The sequence below is a fragment of the Ursus americanus genome, chromosome 3 (genome assembly GCF_024610735.1).
Source record: "Ursus americanus isolate L20-20 chromosome 3, mUrsAme1.1.p, whole genome shotgun sequence".
Lineage (NCBI taxonomy): Eukaryota > Metazoa > Chordata > Mammalia > Carnivora > Ursidae > Ursus > Ursus americanus.
This window is the reverse complement of record NC_142129.1, coordinates 19165514-19183089: the sequence shown is the minus strand read 5'-3', so window position 1 is coordinate 19183089 and position 17576 is coordinate 19165514. Positions and strand designations below refer to the sequence as shown.

The window sequence follows — 17576 nt, the reverse complement described above, 5'->3', positions numbered from 1 at the left end:
TCATGACCTGAATGGAAGGCAGACACTTAGCCGACTGAGCCATCCAGGCACCCTGTCCCTGACGGTTTTAAATTTGAAATGTGTATGTGTGTGTGTGTATATATATATATATATATATATATATATATATATATATATGCCTAGTACTTAATATTAACCATAAGAGTAAACCAATGAATTTCGTTTCTCAACTGATTTTTTTCTTAGAAATCAAAATTTTTGTGAAGTGTGTTGTAGGATGCTCCTTTATTTTGAATCGAAGCCATAGTTTTTGTTAGGAAACTCTTGTCACTTTCATTAAGGTGTTAAACAGCCTTACAGTGGTAGGGAAGAAATGTTATGTAGTAAACGATTTATATTGGTTGAATAAGCTCTCTGTGGGCAGGTACCATGTCTCCCTTGTTCCCCTCTGATGTCAGCATCAAGCAGAATGCCAGACACACAGTAGATACTCTCTCTGCAAGATCTTGACTGCAGCCCAGCCCTTCCATAACATACTGTGTTCAACTATATTCAGTACCGCACCCTGATGATGCTTGTTTTGTTCTACAGTTATAGTTGTCATTTACAGTAACAGTTATCTTTCCAGCATGAATGCAAGTAATAAAGGTTTTTAAAGAAACAGAGCTCCTTGGTTGAGACTGTGAAACCTCTCTCTGAGCAATTTCTAGTATTTAATGACATCAGCTTTGTTCAAGAGTAATGGCCTTCCTGTTATTACTATCAACAATGTCATTAATATAAGGCTTTTTATATTGTAGCATCCATTTTTATGAAATTAAAAAAGCATAAGCATTCAAATTTAGCTGAGATAGAACTGGTTGAATGTTGTCCACTGTCCCCTAACCCTACAAATTAGGAAATGGTGCTAGCTTCCATATTATTACCTGTGATGAACTTTTTGAGGTGTTGACTTGATTAGGCTACAGTTCCTAGTTAATTCAATAAAACACTAATCTAGCTGTTGCTATGAAGGTATTTTGGGGCTATGATTAAAGTCAATAATCAGTTGACTTTAAGTGTGGGAGATCCTAGATAATGTGGGTGGGCCCGATTGCTCCAGAGAAAGGCCTTAAAAGCAGAGCTGCCACTTCTTTGAAGAAGCAATTCTGTCTGTGGACAACAACTTCAGTTCGGGCCTGAGAGGTAGCACCTCTCCTCTGAGAGCCTGCCCTGTGGGTTTCAGACTTGAGCCATTCCACCCCCCATTACTGCCTTGTAATGTCTTCACCTTTATCTCCTGCTGGTACTGATCCCGTGGGTGAACCATGACTGATAAATGACCCCTCAGAGAGGCGGTTTCTGATAATCTTCTAATGAAAAGTGTGATGCAAAGCATGTTTCCTAATACGTGAGTCGGTGGCCGTGTGCCCCTTGCTAGGTGAGAGGTGCTTCCATTTTGCCGACCTTTTTCAGATTCACGGCCGCCATAAACTGCACTGCTGCTACTCACTGCTTTGATATTTGTTTCCCCCCCCACCAGGTTTTTGTTCAGAAAGAAAGTTTCATCTTGTAATTTTTTCTGGGCTAGAGTATAGGGAGATAATATTTTTGTAATTTTCGTTGTTTTGAAATTGCTCTGTTTACTTTTTTGGAAGGAGGAAAGTAACTGCTGTGCGTTTTGGTTTACTGCATTCCGTAGTTAGACCTAGACAACGTTAGCATAAGGTTGAAAATGGGACTGTTCTAGAGCACCAGGACAGAGAATTGATACAGAGAGGATGTCAGTTATTCTGAAGATCTCTTCCAGGATTCTGTCACATGCTGATAAAGTGCCAGAGCATATGGATCTCCATATGGTGTTTCTTTTGGGGTCCTTACCACCTGTAATCTAGCTGATTTTCATTCATTTGAATTTGTCCACGAGGTAAGCAAACTAAATATGGAAGTGGAAATAATGTGCTTGTGTTAAGATCTTGAAGTTGGGGATGAGTTACTGTTGTTATAGTAATTACCAAGAAAAAAAAAATTCATTAAGTGAGTGCATTTAGTGCTTTAGCAGTCGTGTTTCTATTACCTCATTAACAGCGGGGAGCGGCGTATCCATTCCTGGCTTGTGGAGTGGAGAGGAAAATTAATTTTTTTATTTTATTGAGTCTTTATGAGAAGATAGAGTTAGATCATTTTGGACATCTTTAAATGTAACAATAATGAATTTAAGCATGTTTGCATGGTTCAGGAATAATGGTATTGTAAATGGCATTTGGCATTTTGATGGAATATAAAAAGTAATAAAACTAGTTGCATTCTGACTTCATGATACTGCATTTGTTTTATATCATTAAGAATCTTTGATTTCAGAAATGAAAAAAAAAAAAAAAGGCTCCATTGAACCTGGTTTTCAGGTACTCATAAAAATGCTTTTCTAAGCCCCAGACAGAGTTATTGGTTTATGTGTCAGCTAGCATTGTTTTACATTGCATCTGAAATGTTTTAGCTTCGCTTCGAAGCAGGTGTTTTAATAGACAGGGCAGAAATCATTGAAGATGTCTGTGTTACTGTTGTCATGTAAAAACAAAAAGGTACTTCTTGTTTACCGTTTAGGACACATCTGAGACTTTTATCTGGCGGTAGTTTATTGATACCCACATGTTAGGGAAATTGAGGCATAATTATTGTTATTTGAAGTCATTTCAGAAGCCAGATACACTAGGAATTACCTCTTTTCTACCACAATCACCCCAGGAGCATATGGCAAATTGAATAGTTTTTGCTGAGACTCCATAGTGACTTGGAATGGGCTTGGTGGGAGGGATATCTCCAGTTGGGACTGGTGATGGAACCGATCATAGGCATCTAATCCACACAGTCAGCCCCATCAGACCCCATGAATGTATCCGCCACGGTGTTCATAGCACCTGGCACAGTGTCTGGTGCATGCAAAGTACTAAACACCATATTTTCTTGATAATAAAACATATTCTGTCCATATTTAGACATTTATGAAATCAAGGCACATCTTATTATTATGTTGTGTTTCCCTTCTTCAAAAATTAATAAGTCTTTGAACAAAATATGTTTGAGATAACAAAGGAAGGAACAGAACTTACCCTTCCTCATGTATATCTATTTGCTTTCTTTGTATAGTTGAAGGATTCTTGGGTTGACATGCACTGAGCCCTCATACTCCCCTTGCCATTTACTAGTGGGCAGGCGGTGTTGGACAGGTCTTGGGCACTGATTCTTTATTGATAAGGTAGGGACTGTGTTACACACTCTACTTACTTTACAAGATTATTATGAGAATCAAATATGATAATGGATATAAAGTGTTTTATATAGTATGATGTACATGTGAAAGATATTGTTCAGTCACAGTGGGTCTGTAATTTATTTTTTCTCATTTCCACTGTCCCAATTAATTCAGACCTTTTGCTACCTCACTCTTGGATTATGTCTGCCTTCTACTAAAGAAATTCCTTATCTCTGGCTTTTATGGAATGTATTGAGTCGTCCTCAAATAATATTCTAAATATGTTGCCTTCCTTTTCAAGACTTCATTATGCCTTCTACTTCTTCCTCCCGGTCCATTCCCTGAATTGCTTGCTCTTCGGGCTCTTTCTCCTTGCCACCTCTCGTGCCTTTGCATGTGCTGTGAGTTCTCCCTAGAATCCTTTCTCCCTTCTAAACTTACTTTGCATCCACTCTAAATAAAGTCTATCTTTCAAAGTCCATCTCAAATATGACTTTCTGCCTTTAAGTATCTTTCTCACTTTACCAGACCCAAATTTTCTTTTATAGAAATTGAGTAGATAATAGGAACCAGGAATGAGGGATGACAGCCAGGGGAAGTCAGTAGGACCCAGTTTGATTTTCCATGTTCCCAGCCAGGTGAGAGGTGATCACAGGGTTTATTTTGCTGCTGGGAAATTGAAAGCTGGGGTAGCACTCACCACCAGTGCCTCCTGTCCCCACCCATGCCTGTTTTTTGGTGCTGAAGCTTTGTTTTACCTAATAAGTAGATTTTATGTAGACCTATAAATATTCCTATTTTATAAAATATATATAATACAAATTTTAAATCTTATGGTGTAAATTCCTTAGGAAATGCACTGTTCAAAGGGGAGCTGTCTTGAAAGTGAAAATTCAGTTGTATATTGAAGAACTTCAGTATATCTGTTATATAAATTTAGATATCTGAATGTCAGCTTTTCTGAAGTCATGCTTTATCCCATGTTAGTGTTATTATCTATAGGAATGCGGCCCAGGCCTATTCCTGAAAGCTGTAAAACCTCATAGACTGTATCACCATAGGGTGATCAAATTCTAAGCTTTAGCTTTCAGCAGTTAAATACTATTCTCTAGAAGTCTTTATTGTTAATAAGGTTTGAGTAAGAAGAATCTTGAAATATGTTTAAATTCTAGGTTCCTAAGTTGGCTGCACCAAAAATGGAATTACTAATTTTTGTCAATTTCAAAATAAATTGATCTCTGGAAGAGAAGTTCATTGCTTCTGTCCTTCAGCCTTCATCCAGGGCCAGGGTGATATCTGACACTCTGTCTGATCTGTGCTTCAGAATACAACCACATAGACTTATCTCTGATAAAATTACCATGAATCAGAATCCTAATTACAGAGGGCATTTCAGGTTTTAGGCTTGGTCTCCATGGTCATTTTGTCTTCATTACTGTACGTGTATATGCTCTTGTCCCGGGCCTGCCTGTCATGCTACAGGCTAGCATTCTGTATGTCACTTTTCATCACTGGAGCCCTATCTCACCTCTTAGAGTTTAATGTCTTCTTTCCTGTTTTAGTAGTTCCTTATATATTAACAACCGTCACATTGTCTTACAGTTTTTTATTTATGCGTTTGTTTCCCCAACTTCACTGTGAGATCCTTAGGGGCAAGAATCCTATCTTACTAATTTTTTAATCACCCTGTGCCTTGCAACTTACATGCAGTCAATGTTTATGGGATCAAAAGATGGATTAACTGAGAACAAACTGGTGGTTGCCAGAGGGGAGGGGGTGGTGGGGTTTGGGTAAATAAAGGGGGATTAAGAGTACACTTACCTTGATGAGCACTGAGAAATGTATAGAATTGTTGAATCGTTACATTATACACCTAAAAGTAATGTAACACTGTATGTTAATTATACTTCAATTTAAAAAAGTAGATTAACAAACATAAGATTCTTCGTCTTCTAGTTCCCCTTAGGTATGGTAGTATGTCATAGAATGTATAGAAACCTCCAAGACATTGCTATAGATGGAAAATATTTGGGCAAGCAGTGGATTAGAAGTTATTGGAAAATTGAATCTAGCCTGTAATGCCCCTGGGGTATGGATTAATTCCTTTAACACAGAATGGCCTGGGCAAGTTATTTATCTAAATAACAATGAACAAATATTTATTGAGTTCCCCATCAGCCTAGGGAACTGTGGAGATTTAGCTATTCTGTGTAGAGAGTAAATAGATGGAAAAACTAGCAATAATTAAAATATCTTTTTTCTTTGCTGGTCGCCGAGTGTGTAGTGGTTAAGAAGAAGGTAATACATTACCTACGTGTTAACTGTTTTCCCAGGCAAGATACTTCATGTCTCATCCTCAAAGACAACCTATAATTTATTTTTTTTAGGTACATTTATTTCTTCACAATAGTAGTTTTTTTTTCCCCCCAGTAATACCTACATAACCCTATTTTTATTTTATTTCATTTTATTTTATTTCTTTTTTTTTTTTTTTAAGATTTTATTTATTTATTTAACACAGATAGAGACAGCCAGCGAGAGAGGGAACACAAGCAGGGGGAGTGGGAGAGGAAGAAGCAGGCTCATAGCGGAGGAGCCTGATGTGGGGCTCAATCCCATAACGCTGGGATCACGCCCCGAGCCGAAGGCAGACGCTTAACCGCTGTGCCACCCAGGCGCCCCCATTTTATTTTATTTCTTAAATAAAATTTACAAACATGAACTTTGTTTTTCTATGAAGCAGGTTTATATTCAGAAGCCCTAGGGTCACTTGAAATACATGTAGAAAGAACCCAGACTTTAGAGTCAGACTGCCGGATTTAAATTTAAATTTTGTCTTTGCTCCTTCAGCTGCATGAGTTTAGACAAGTTTACTCTAGCATCGCTTACCTCTTGGATCATCTACAAAATAAGGGTACCTACCTCATAGGGTAATTCTGAGGATAAATAGGTAATGCACATCAGACTGTCACCAGTGGTTGCTAACTATGATAACACACACTCAAAATGCAGTTTTTTAATTTTCAAGATTTTGAATGTTTCACCTTCTGTACAGAAGCACATAAGGTAGTTGTGCTTTGAGGGCAGAGTTGGCTGGGCACAGTAGGTTGTTTCTGATAGAAACGGCGTGTGTGCATCACTGAGAAATTGGAACCACTCGAGGGGACTTTTCACTGACTTCATTTCTCCTTCAGTTGCTGCCCACAGTGCCATTGTTGCAGTGTGGCGTGGTACCTGTACTCTTTGTCACCAGATAGGTTCCTAATGGATTGCTGTAACTTTAATGAAATCCAGTCTTGCTGAATCACTAAACCTGCTTTCTCCTCGAAGGCTCTTTATTGGGAGCTGACAGATCACCTCTCCAGAGCCTTCAGACGTCCTGGCTCTCTAATTCTTCTCCATAACGAGTTTTGTGCTGCATGATAAAATATTCATGTTAAAATAGGTTCTAAACTAATTATCTGCAGCCAGCAGTTGCCACTGCAGTCATTTGCTGTTAGCTTGGCTCAAGTTAATGGCTTGTATTTCAGTACAAATAGTCCCTTCTGGCTGTTTCCTGTCGCTGATTCTTATCCTAAATGGAATTTCCATACATATCTAGAGTTAATTCTTCTTACTTTGAGAGGAGATTTCTTGCCCTACTTTTTCCATCTCATTTTGTTAAGATGAGCTTGATTTCATTGTCCAGTTCCTTATTGTTCCCCTCCATCTTCAGTTCCTGTGTCACTGCCAAATTCGTGACTCCCACACTGGCCAGAGAGAAAAAGGAGTCAGGTTCCAACTCAGGTTTCATGGAACATACCATATCCAGTTTTTAAAGAAACAAAATAAGTACCATGGTAAGGATGCATTTTGGTGTTTCAGATAAGCATTTCTGCTTAGATGCCCGAGACCTACAGAAGGAGTCTTAGGACTGCTTTGGGAGGAATTAATTGGGCTAGATGTGAGGAAAAGAAGACCCTAATGGAGTGTTTTTGGTGGGTATTGGTGGAAACGATGAATGAAATGCTGAAACAGTGGGTGGATTCAACAGCAGAGAACTAAGGACTTGATCTCTAGGTAACCCACAGTGAAGTAGAAGTGAAAGGAGAAGAAGCCAAGCAAGCAAGGGAACCTTCCCCATATACAAAGACTGGGTTGGGTTACCTGCCCAGGTCTTTTGTTGACCCTTTCTGCTCTCATGGATTTCAGCAGTGAGTGAGTGTGAATGGAGTTAAGTCAGAGAGAGAAATTACGTTGTTAGGTAGAGGGTGGGCTTTCTTCGGAGTCTTCAGTGCCTCTCACCTCAGCATCATGTTGGCCATTGAGCTCTTCAGGAAACAGCAGCTAACCTAGAGCAGTTAACTGGTGTGTTGGACCAGGAGATGCCCATCCCTTCAACATCAATAATAGAGCCTTTATTCAACCCCTTTGTGTAGAATGTTGTAGGTATCACACTCTTTTAAATACCACCTGGCCTCCTCTCGTCCTCCCCAAGTAAAACAAACAAAAATCTGAAGTTGCATATTGATTCTCTGCCAGTTAATTGATACATGCCATATGCATTCTATAAATGGCCTATGGATTTCATGAGCCCAGTGTTAGTGATTCAGTTTTAAAATCAAAGCCTTCCATTTTCATGAGCTTTTTTAAAAAAAACAGAATTTTATTTCACGTAGATAGTTACTAGATTCATACCCTTAGAACCTGTCAGGATGTTGAGAAACAGGTGTGTGGTGCATAAAACATGCATGATCCTTATGGAGCTCTGAATAGTAAAGAAAATTCTCCTGATACTAACTGCCCAAATCCAGCAGTCCATTTTTCATTGTACTTAAAAGAGCACAAGCATGGGGAATTAGTATGATAAGTGTTTTCCCCTCACGCGTTGTTTCTGACCTATGTCTTATGTTTGTTAATTCATCTGTTTTTTATTCCTTGATCAAAGCCTGTTAAAACACCCACAGTGAGATGCTTCCTGAAAGGAAGTGTTAGCTGACATTTTGGTTCTCTTCTTTCTTTTTTTAGTAAAAACATTTTTGTCCTGGAATCTGTTATAAATGTGATTCCCAGGAAATGTGTGAAAGGGAAATCTAATAACAGTGCTGGAATTGTGGCTTCTTAGAGTTCAGGTGTAACTTGAAATTAAGAGTTATTGCCTATTTTATTTTATATTCATTTTTTAGTTATAACTTCGTAATAACCAATTTCTTCAGTTAAGTGTATGAATAATAGTTTCTTTTAAGTTCATAAAATACCTGAGGCATTTTTGGGTGAGTCTGTAGAAATTAACTATTTTAATGGGAAAAATGTGTTTAAGCTAACACCTCCCTGCTGCTTTTTTTTTTTTTTTTTTAAAGATTTTATTTATTTATTTGACAGAGACAGACAGCGAGAGAGGGAACACAAGCAGGGGAGTGGGAGAGGAAGAAGCAGGCTCATAGCGGAGGAGCCTGATGTGGGGCTCGATCCCAGAACGCTGGGATCACGCCCTGAGCCGAAGGCAGACACTAAACGACTGCGCCACCCAGGCGCCCCAACACCTCCCTGCTTCTAATGTTAGAACAATAATTTTGGAAACTATAAACAAATGTTACACATACTCTTTAAATCTCTTTCCTATTCTCTTTTTTCAGTTTTAAAGGAATTATGTTTATGTTTTTCTGATAGTCCCCACAGACATAGATGTATTCACCAGAGAGAGAAAAGATGCAAGTTGTATTTAATGGAATCCTGATCATTTAAGATGTCTGAGAGTTAATGCTGTTGATACTTCTTCAAATCATCTAATAAGCTTTCAGTTGCTCAGAAGGAGAACGATACCCGGTGGCCTCTAAGAGAAGCATGAAGGGCAGAAGAAGGAAACTCTGTACCCAGCCAGGGGACCTCTGGGGAATTCCATATGACTGACCGCATTAGCCCTCTTTACTGTTTTAAGACTGAAGGGCATATGAGGAGAAATTTATGAGAATATGTAGTAATTCTGTAAAATGCTTCTCTGATTTTAAGCAGTTCAACCAATTATCCCCCAACTTTGGTTTACATTTGAAATGTGTTTCTATTTTCTTCTTTCCAAATTGTCAAATTCTTATCCCTTGACCAATTTTCTGTACTTCTTATTGATTTGTATATATTCTTCTGGAAAGCCTTTGTTGTTAAATATGGCAAAATTATTTTCTCCCAGTTTGTCGTTCATTTTTTAAACCTTGTTTGTAGTATCTATCATTATGCAAAAGTCTAAGATCTTGTGTAATTAATATTGTCTTTTTCTTCCTTTATAGCTTCTTGGTCTTTGGCATTTTTAAATAAACCTTCCCTGGGAAAACAACTATGACCAGGGACTCAAATGCCATCAGGTTTTCATTTTTTTTCTCTTCTTCTTTCTCTCCATTTCTCATCATCTTGTCTGTACATATTGGCTTCATTATTCTCACCATGACCATCTTTTTATAAATGGTTCCTGGCTTTTCACCTACCCAGAAAGAGACTGATTCTTTTGCTCTTCAGTCTAAAAATCTCAGTTTGGGTCAGCTCCCCTTCACTGTGTCTTAGAAATGAAGTCATGTATGAACATAGGCAGAACCAGAACCATACGAGTAAAAGTACAGTGACTAGTAAAAGACTCATACTTCCCTTAGATGTCCACTGTACCTTAGGTACATGGGTATGATTCTGGGCTCTCTAGAAATTATAATTTAGCTATTTACCTGTATCTGTTCCAGTTCAGTGCTAGGTGCTGTTGTCCTTAGAAACCAATAGGACAAGTACTTTCTAATTTTTTTTTACTTTAAAAAATATTATTGGCTGTTATTTGTTTTTCCAGATGAAATTTAGAATTAGCATGTCAAGTTCCATTACACATCTCATCTTTTTTTTTTTTAATGGGAATATATTGAATTTATAGATTTATAAGCCGAGAATGGGCTTCTTTTTCAGAGCTTACCTTCTAGAATCATGGTATAACTCTCCATTTTTTTTTGACCTTTTATGTTAAACTATCTTACATGGCCATATTGGTGTCAAATGAATATTCGTTTGTAATTTCTCCTTAACCAAATAAAACTTCATGGAATAATAATAATTTAGAGAACACATGTGAGTAAATGAAGAAAGTAAAGATTTCCTGTAGTCCTACCACTCAGAGATATCTCTTTACATTGAGGTACGTGATGGGGCTGCATCTTCTATAGGGATTGAATTTTAAGGAACAACAAAATGGCACTTGTATCAGTTAGGAAAGCATTCAGTTGTAAGTAACAGGAAACCCAATGATAATAGGAGTTTATTATTATTTGCATAAAAAGTCTGAAGATAGGCAGTTGGTTCAAAGACTCAGTGAGATCAGAGCTAATTCTGTATAATTCTTTTGGCTTTTCTCTGGTGGTCCTAAGATGGCTGCTGCAGGGCAGTCATTACATTCATGTTTGAGGCAAAAGGGTAAGGGATAGGATGTGTTGGTTTGTCCCCTTTTCTGTTGTCAGAAAAAGGAAAGCCGTTTCAGATCACCTTGGCTTATGGCTTATGTCTGATCACTTGACAACTCCTCTGTGCAGATAAGGTTGATGAAAGCCAGAGTCTGGCATTTCAGTCTCTGTCATGGTAAGTGAGGTCAGATTGGCCTTGGATAGCCTGTCAACCCTCTCTGTCTTTGCAAATCAGGTGAAAATCACCATTGGAAATAGTATAAATGGTACAAACCCAGTTTTGTGCCAGAGGTGATTAGGTTCCTCTATATCTTCTTAAACCAGTATTTTCCTATACCCCTTAATTAATTAAGTCTTCTTCTTTTTTTTTTTTTTTTCCCCTCCCTCAAGGATGGCTTTCTAAGAAGCCATTCTTCCCTACTTGGCTGCCATTTGTACAGTGCAGGAAAGGGCCCTGGAAACCCTAGAAATAATGTACACTTGGTTGCCATCAGTTTTAAATGCCATTCATTCCTTGACTCATTAAGACTGGACTGCCTTGGCCATTCCTCATTAGTTGGAGTGGTAACTCTCTTTGTGTTTGTTCATTTGCTTTTTAGTGTTAAAAAAGTAGTTGAACTTCTGTGAAGGGTACTTCTGCTCTCAGTCAGTTCTGCTTGCCTGCTCCAGGCTGCGCAGGCCCAGGGGTTGGTTTCTGCTGCCGTGATAGAGAAGGCAGCAAGGCAAGTTTCCCTGGGCCACGCCTGACCTCTGGATTAGACTCCCAGTGCTTCTCTGACTCTTGGGTTCTGCTTTACTGGGTTCCTCTGCGTCCTGAAATTGTAGCCTTGTGCTTCTGGTTCGCGTGGTTCTCTCAAATCCCATTCATCTGGCACTTCCAGACGTGTCATTTTTATTAGGTCTCATTGCTTCAGCAGTCATGGCATACCCCTGACAAATAGAGTTCTTTCTTACCTAGGAAAAATATTAGCTTTAGTTTAGCCATAGCTGTTTTCACAAGTGTGTGAAGAGCTGGAAAATTGCAATTAGTTTCAGATAAGCACAGCTGAAATATTCTTGTTTTGTACTACGGCAACAAATTGAAAGAAGGATTGAGGGCACTGAGTCATTGTAGTGTCTAATGATACAGCTAATGCATTATGGGGCTCGTGTATCATACTGGGACCTTGTTACTTCTGAAATCTAAAATAAAAGGATCTTAATATGTCCTTAGTAATCCTTGTGCCTCTTAATAAGAGCTTTTAATTTTTAGTCCCCGAGTTAGTCATCACATTTTTGTATTGCTAGCCCTCCTGTGGCCAAACCGAGTACTCATTAATTTTAATAATAGAAAGACTCATCAGGAATGTACTGGTCTGCAGGGACAGGCCGGTGACTCATGAAGTCATGAAAAGAAGATGAAATTATTTTGGTCATTTCAGTGCCACTTAAAAAAAACAACAACGATTCAAATGGCTGTTTCAGGCCACGGAGGACTATTTGTGGTCAGCATTTGGGACATTGAGTATTAAATTTCATTTGTTTGATTTGTACTGGTGGGTTGTCATACTCTGCCATTAGTGGTCATTTTTCATGGCCATTTTTATTGGCATATGAAATTGAAAGAGACTGAGGTGTTAGAAGGAAGGGTGTTTTTTAATTATTACAGTTTCTAGAATTAAATGGGCTTTTTTCTGAAGCCTCAAGAAGTGTATGTTTTTAAAAAGATTTTCAAAATTGGGCGAATTAGCTCTCTCATGAACATCTGTAGGCATTGAGTTTCATTGCCCTGCAGCTGCTGTTGGCTGTGAGGTTTCCAGTTTTATTTCTCCATTGCTTCCCTATCGTTATAGGTCACTTGATTTCCTCTTTTCTACTGTTGCCTGGGTCACATGGGTTTGTTTGTATAGAAGAATTAAGATGCTCTAGTTATTTTTAAGAGCCTAAAGACAAGTGCACTTATCTGTTAGAGCATTTCCTCCAAACACCTGTTACCAGTTGAGTTGAATGTGCACCAGCTGTAGCCTAGTTGTGTGTGGTGTGAGTGGGAGGTGTCTGGTACATGGTCTGTCTTTCCTGTCTGTTTTCATGGAAATGGATTTGGTAAAACTAAGTGGCATGAGTTGGAAAATATGAGACAACCCAATACTAGATGAAGACCTTGCAAATCAGGGCCTTAAAACATTGCGGTTTAAATATACTTGCTTACACTTTCAACATGAATGCATATTTGGGCGATGATGGAAATTTGTTGGGGCAAAATTGCCGGAAATTGAATGCATTACACATTGAGACCGCTGTCTTTGACATCAGCCACTTTGTCCATATGAGTTTTCCTGCTGAGTTAGTTACTCTATTGGGCATGATTCTGTAGAATGGGAGTCACTCTAGAGAAAAAATGAAGGTGCTGAGAATTTATTTTTGTTGACATGGGTATGAGTCAAATTGAGCTTTATGGAAACATGATTTGCTTCGTAGGAATTCTTGTATTTTGCCTACTCAGTTGCTGGTGAAATCAAGTTCTTAACTTTTTCCCTCTTTCTCCACTTAAGTGAGCAGTTAAATTAGATGGTTTAGTCAGTTTATGTCATATAACTAACTATACCTTACTAAACCAACTTCTAATGATCAATTTTGAAGGTTAGGAACAGTCAAAATGCTGAATTGTGGTGACTGACCAGTAGGAGGTAGGCTAAGATTTTCACTATTCATTTACTCTTTTTTCAAGGTCTGTTGTATATAAGGCCTTTGACGTGTAATTGTGAGGACAAAGAGGAAACCAATATAAATTGATATGTCCTAACCTCGGGGATAGCTACAGGTTGTTCTGGGACTGCAGGTCAAAACCTATGAACTCAGGTTGCTAAGACCATGTGCAGCAATCTGAATTTGTAGTGTTCAAGGTAAACTCAAGCTTCACCCTGCCGACTCTAGATAACCCAGGGTTCTAATCTGGTGAGTGGAGAATTGCAGTAGAAACCTCTAACTTGGTGAATAGTGGTTTTGGGTGCCCATTTTAGTTTGAATAAGAATCTCAGTTAGTGGCCTTGGGAAGGACTTTTCCCATTCATAACCACAGCAAAATGGATTGGGAACCATAGCTAATGAGGAGCCAAAGGGAAGCTAATCTCGTGGATTGGGCATGCGTGGCAGAGTTGGTAGGGAAGCAAGCCGGATCCTGGGCTTAATCTTTTTTATTCTGAGTTTTCTTCTCCATGAAATAATAGTTAACAATAGTAGTTACCTCAGTGGGGTTGTTTTGGGGATTAAAAGAGAAAATCCATGGAGAATACTTACAACAGTACCTGGCACATAGACAGAATTCAGTACATAGGTCGGCTATTATAGATGTTCCTCACTCAAAGGATTTAACTCAGACAGGGACTAGGTTGGAAGGCTGCGAGTCTGAGGGAGGAAGCTGGGGCTAAGCCCGTGGTTCTCAAACTTCAGGCATGTATCAGAATAACCTTGAGGACCTGTTAAAGCTGATTGCTGGGATTCACCTTCAGGGTTTTTGACTGGGTTTTGATTCTGGTGGAGAGTGACCTAGTTAAATTTGACTTTCTAAAGTATGTCTTACGCAATATTTGGAATGTACAGTTGTCCCCCCACCTTATCTGCAGGAAATACGTTCCAAGACCCCCAGTGGATGGCTGAAACTGTGGATAGTCTGGAACCCTATATATACTGTATCTTCCTGTGGATATGTACCTATGATATGGACTGACAGGCTGGTAGCATATACAGCACGGATGTGCTGGACAAAGGGATGAATCTGGGGCTGGATGGTGTGGGATGGTGCGAGATTTCATCAGGCTACTCAGAACAGTGTACAGCTTAAATCATAGGAATTGTTTATTTCTGGAATTTTCCATTTAATATTTTTGGGCCTCGGTTGGCTGTGGGTACCTAAACCAGGAGAAGTAAAACCTTAGACAAGGGGGGCTCTTGTACTTACCCTATAAAAGAAGTCCATTGTGTCTCAGAAATTTCAATTGAACCAGGCATCTTGCTTTTTGTTCTGTTTTTGCTAGATCTGGCAACTCTAGTTTGGGTGGGCCTGGGAATTTGCCTGTCAGTTCATTCTGAGGAGCTGCTGGTGCTGGCATTTCAGGGCCACGCTTTGAGAACGTCTCAGTGTTTGCAGCTGCATGGAAGTGAGGACTGCGATAACTCTTGTTTTCAAATAACTGTAGCACAAGATGTAGATAAAGTTCTCTGCAAGTTTAAAGGATGTCAAAGTTACCAGGCAATAATGTTAGTTTCTAATAGGGACAGTTCAGTGGGGGTTATGGGTATGTGGTATAATGTTTTAAAAGAACACGAGTTCAGTATCACGAAGGTATGTAAATGCGTTGGCCTAAATGAAGTGAAGATAATAGATTCCATTTTCTTAGCATGATTTTAATTTAGCCACATTTTCATGAATTTTAGATTTATAGCCTAATGCCAGGAATGATATTTTGGGTTTGGAGTGAGAGGGCCAAGGGCCAGACTTGAAACTCATCTGTACTTTATAATCTCCCTGAAGTCAGAAACCAGAAATTGGAGACACACAAGAGGCAGTGTAAGAGAGTGGTTACTTCATGAGCTTTAGAGTTAGATAGTATTTAACCCCTCCAAGCCTCAGTTTTCTCATCTGTATAGTGGAAATAATAATGGTACCTATCTTCTAAGATGGTTGTGAACATGATAGACGAGAGTACACGTCCAGCGTGGCTTGGCATGTAGTAAGTGCTTCAGTAGGATTAGGATTCAATCAAACTCAAGTTTTCTCTGTGGTGAGTAAATTCTTAACCCATTGTAAATGAATCCTCTGAATTAAGGTGTTTTTTTTTTTTAACCAAGAAACATCATTTATTCATGATTCATGATCAGTGTGCATTGATTAAAGATGCATATTTAAACTAAGCTACTGGGTCTACTCCCCACTAGAATATTAGCTCTGTCAGGGCAGGACTATGCTCATTTTCTTCTCTTTTTTATCCTTTGTGCCTTCGACAATGTGTTTCACCTAAGAGGTGCTCAATAAATATTTGTGGAAAGAATGAAGGATGACTGTCATTGTAAATGCTTTCAATAAACTATATTTAAAAGATGTTATGGCACTGGAGGAGATAATGCTAAGTGAAATAAGTCAAGCAGAGAAAGACAACTATCATATGATTTCTCTCATCTATGGAACATAAGAACTAGGATGATCAGTAGGGGAAGAAAGGGATAAAGAAAGGGGGGTAATCAGAAGGGGGAATGAAACATGAGAGACTATGGACTATGAGAAACAAACTGAGGACTTCAGAGGGGAGGGGGGTGGGGGAATGGGATAGACCGGTGATGGGTAGTAAGGAGGGCACGTATTGCATGGTGCACTGGGTGTTATACGCAACTAATGAATCATCGAGCCTTACATCGGAAACCGGGGATGTACTGTATGGTGACTAACATAATATAATAAAAAATCATTAAAAAAATAAAATAAAATAAAATAAAAGATGTTATGGTTAGGCATAGATAATCTTGTTATACTGGAGGATGATGTTTTTGTGGATATAATAATATTATAATAAAGATTTAGAATATCTTAAATAACAAACCAGGCAGCTATACAGAATCACATACAGTATGAAGAAAAACAGAAAGGTTTCACACGTTTGGCTATTCTGTAAAAGTGCTGATATGAGATAAAGTCATTTGGCTTTTTTTCTTTCTTGTAAAATTTTGATATACTGTGCTACCTTAAAAAAGGCTTTGATTTGACTAATTTTGAAAAGTCAGTGTAAATACGTGATGCATTCTTATAACTCAGGATTAAGAAGTTGAAATGTGTCTGTAGTAAACACCTCTCTGCAGCCCCTGTATTCCAGCCATCCTGTCATCTTTCCCACAGACAGCGGATAGCATTAGTTGCTTATGGTCCATTTCGGGGATGGTTTTTGCATAAATAAGCAAATATATGTATATTCCTTTTTCTCTTGTTTTACAGTAATGGCACATTATAAATACTGTTGGGAACATGGTTGTTGTCATTAGCTGTATCATTTGCTGTATCATTCCTTTTTATGATGAGAGTATTTCATTGTATTGATATACCTAATACGTTAGAGAACTACTCCTTTGTTAATGGGCGTTCAACTTGTTTCTGATTTTTTTCTTACCATAAGCGGAGCTGCAATATAAATGTTCTTTCACGTGTATGTTAATATATCTGAAAGATACATTCCTGGAGGTGGAATCTACAGACATTTGTGATTTGGGTGGACCCTGCCATTCCTGCCCACCATAGTGGTAGTGCCAGTTTATAATTTCACCAAACTGTGTTTGAAACTGTTTCTTTGCATTCTTATCAGCACGTTATATTACCAAGCTCTTGACTCATTGACGTTCTGATGGGTAACAAAAAAACCGTGTTTTGTTTTAGTTGGAATTTATATTTTTCTCTTGGTGTTCACCTTTTATTATATACTTTAGAACTTCTTGTATTTCCTTTTTTGCGACCTATTTATGAGTAATTTTTAACTGGCTTATTTTTCCCCCCTTTTTTTGTTGATTTGTAGGAATTCTTTAACAGGTAATTGAGCACTTGGAGATCTGAATTTCCAGTTTTTTCCTATTTATCTTTTGACTTTCCTTACCATAGTTTTTGCCATGAGAAATGTTTGATTTTTATGTTGTTAAGTATAACAAGCTTTTCTTTTATGGATTCCTTGTGACACAGTTATGAAAGACTTCTACTGGCTGAGGTTATAATATGAGGAATTTTCTCATTATTTGTTCCATTACTTTTAGTTTAATTTTTTTACATTAAAATTTTCAGTCCATTTGGAAATTATCCAAATATAAAGATGGGGAAATCATTTGACTTCTGCTTCGATTTTGCTTTATGTGTGACCTCACTGATTCAACTAATTTTTATTGAATACTGTTTATGTGCAAGGAATTTTGGTGGGTGTCCTCTTATAGGGCACCACCTTAGAGATTAGTAGGATGGGTGGGCTTTCCAA

General features: G+C 38.3%; 1 protein-coding gene across 1 annotated transcript in view; it reads left to right on the top strand.

Annotated features, from left to right (window-relative positions):
* Nucleotides 1-17576, top strand: part of EXOC4 (exocyst complex component 4) — a 717712-nt gene that overhangs the window by 262159 nt on the left and 437977 nt on the right. The gene's annotated exons all lie outside the window — the stretch shown is intronic.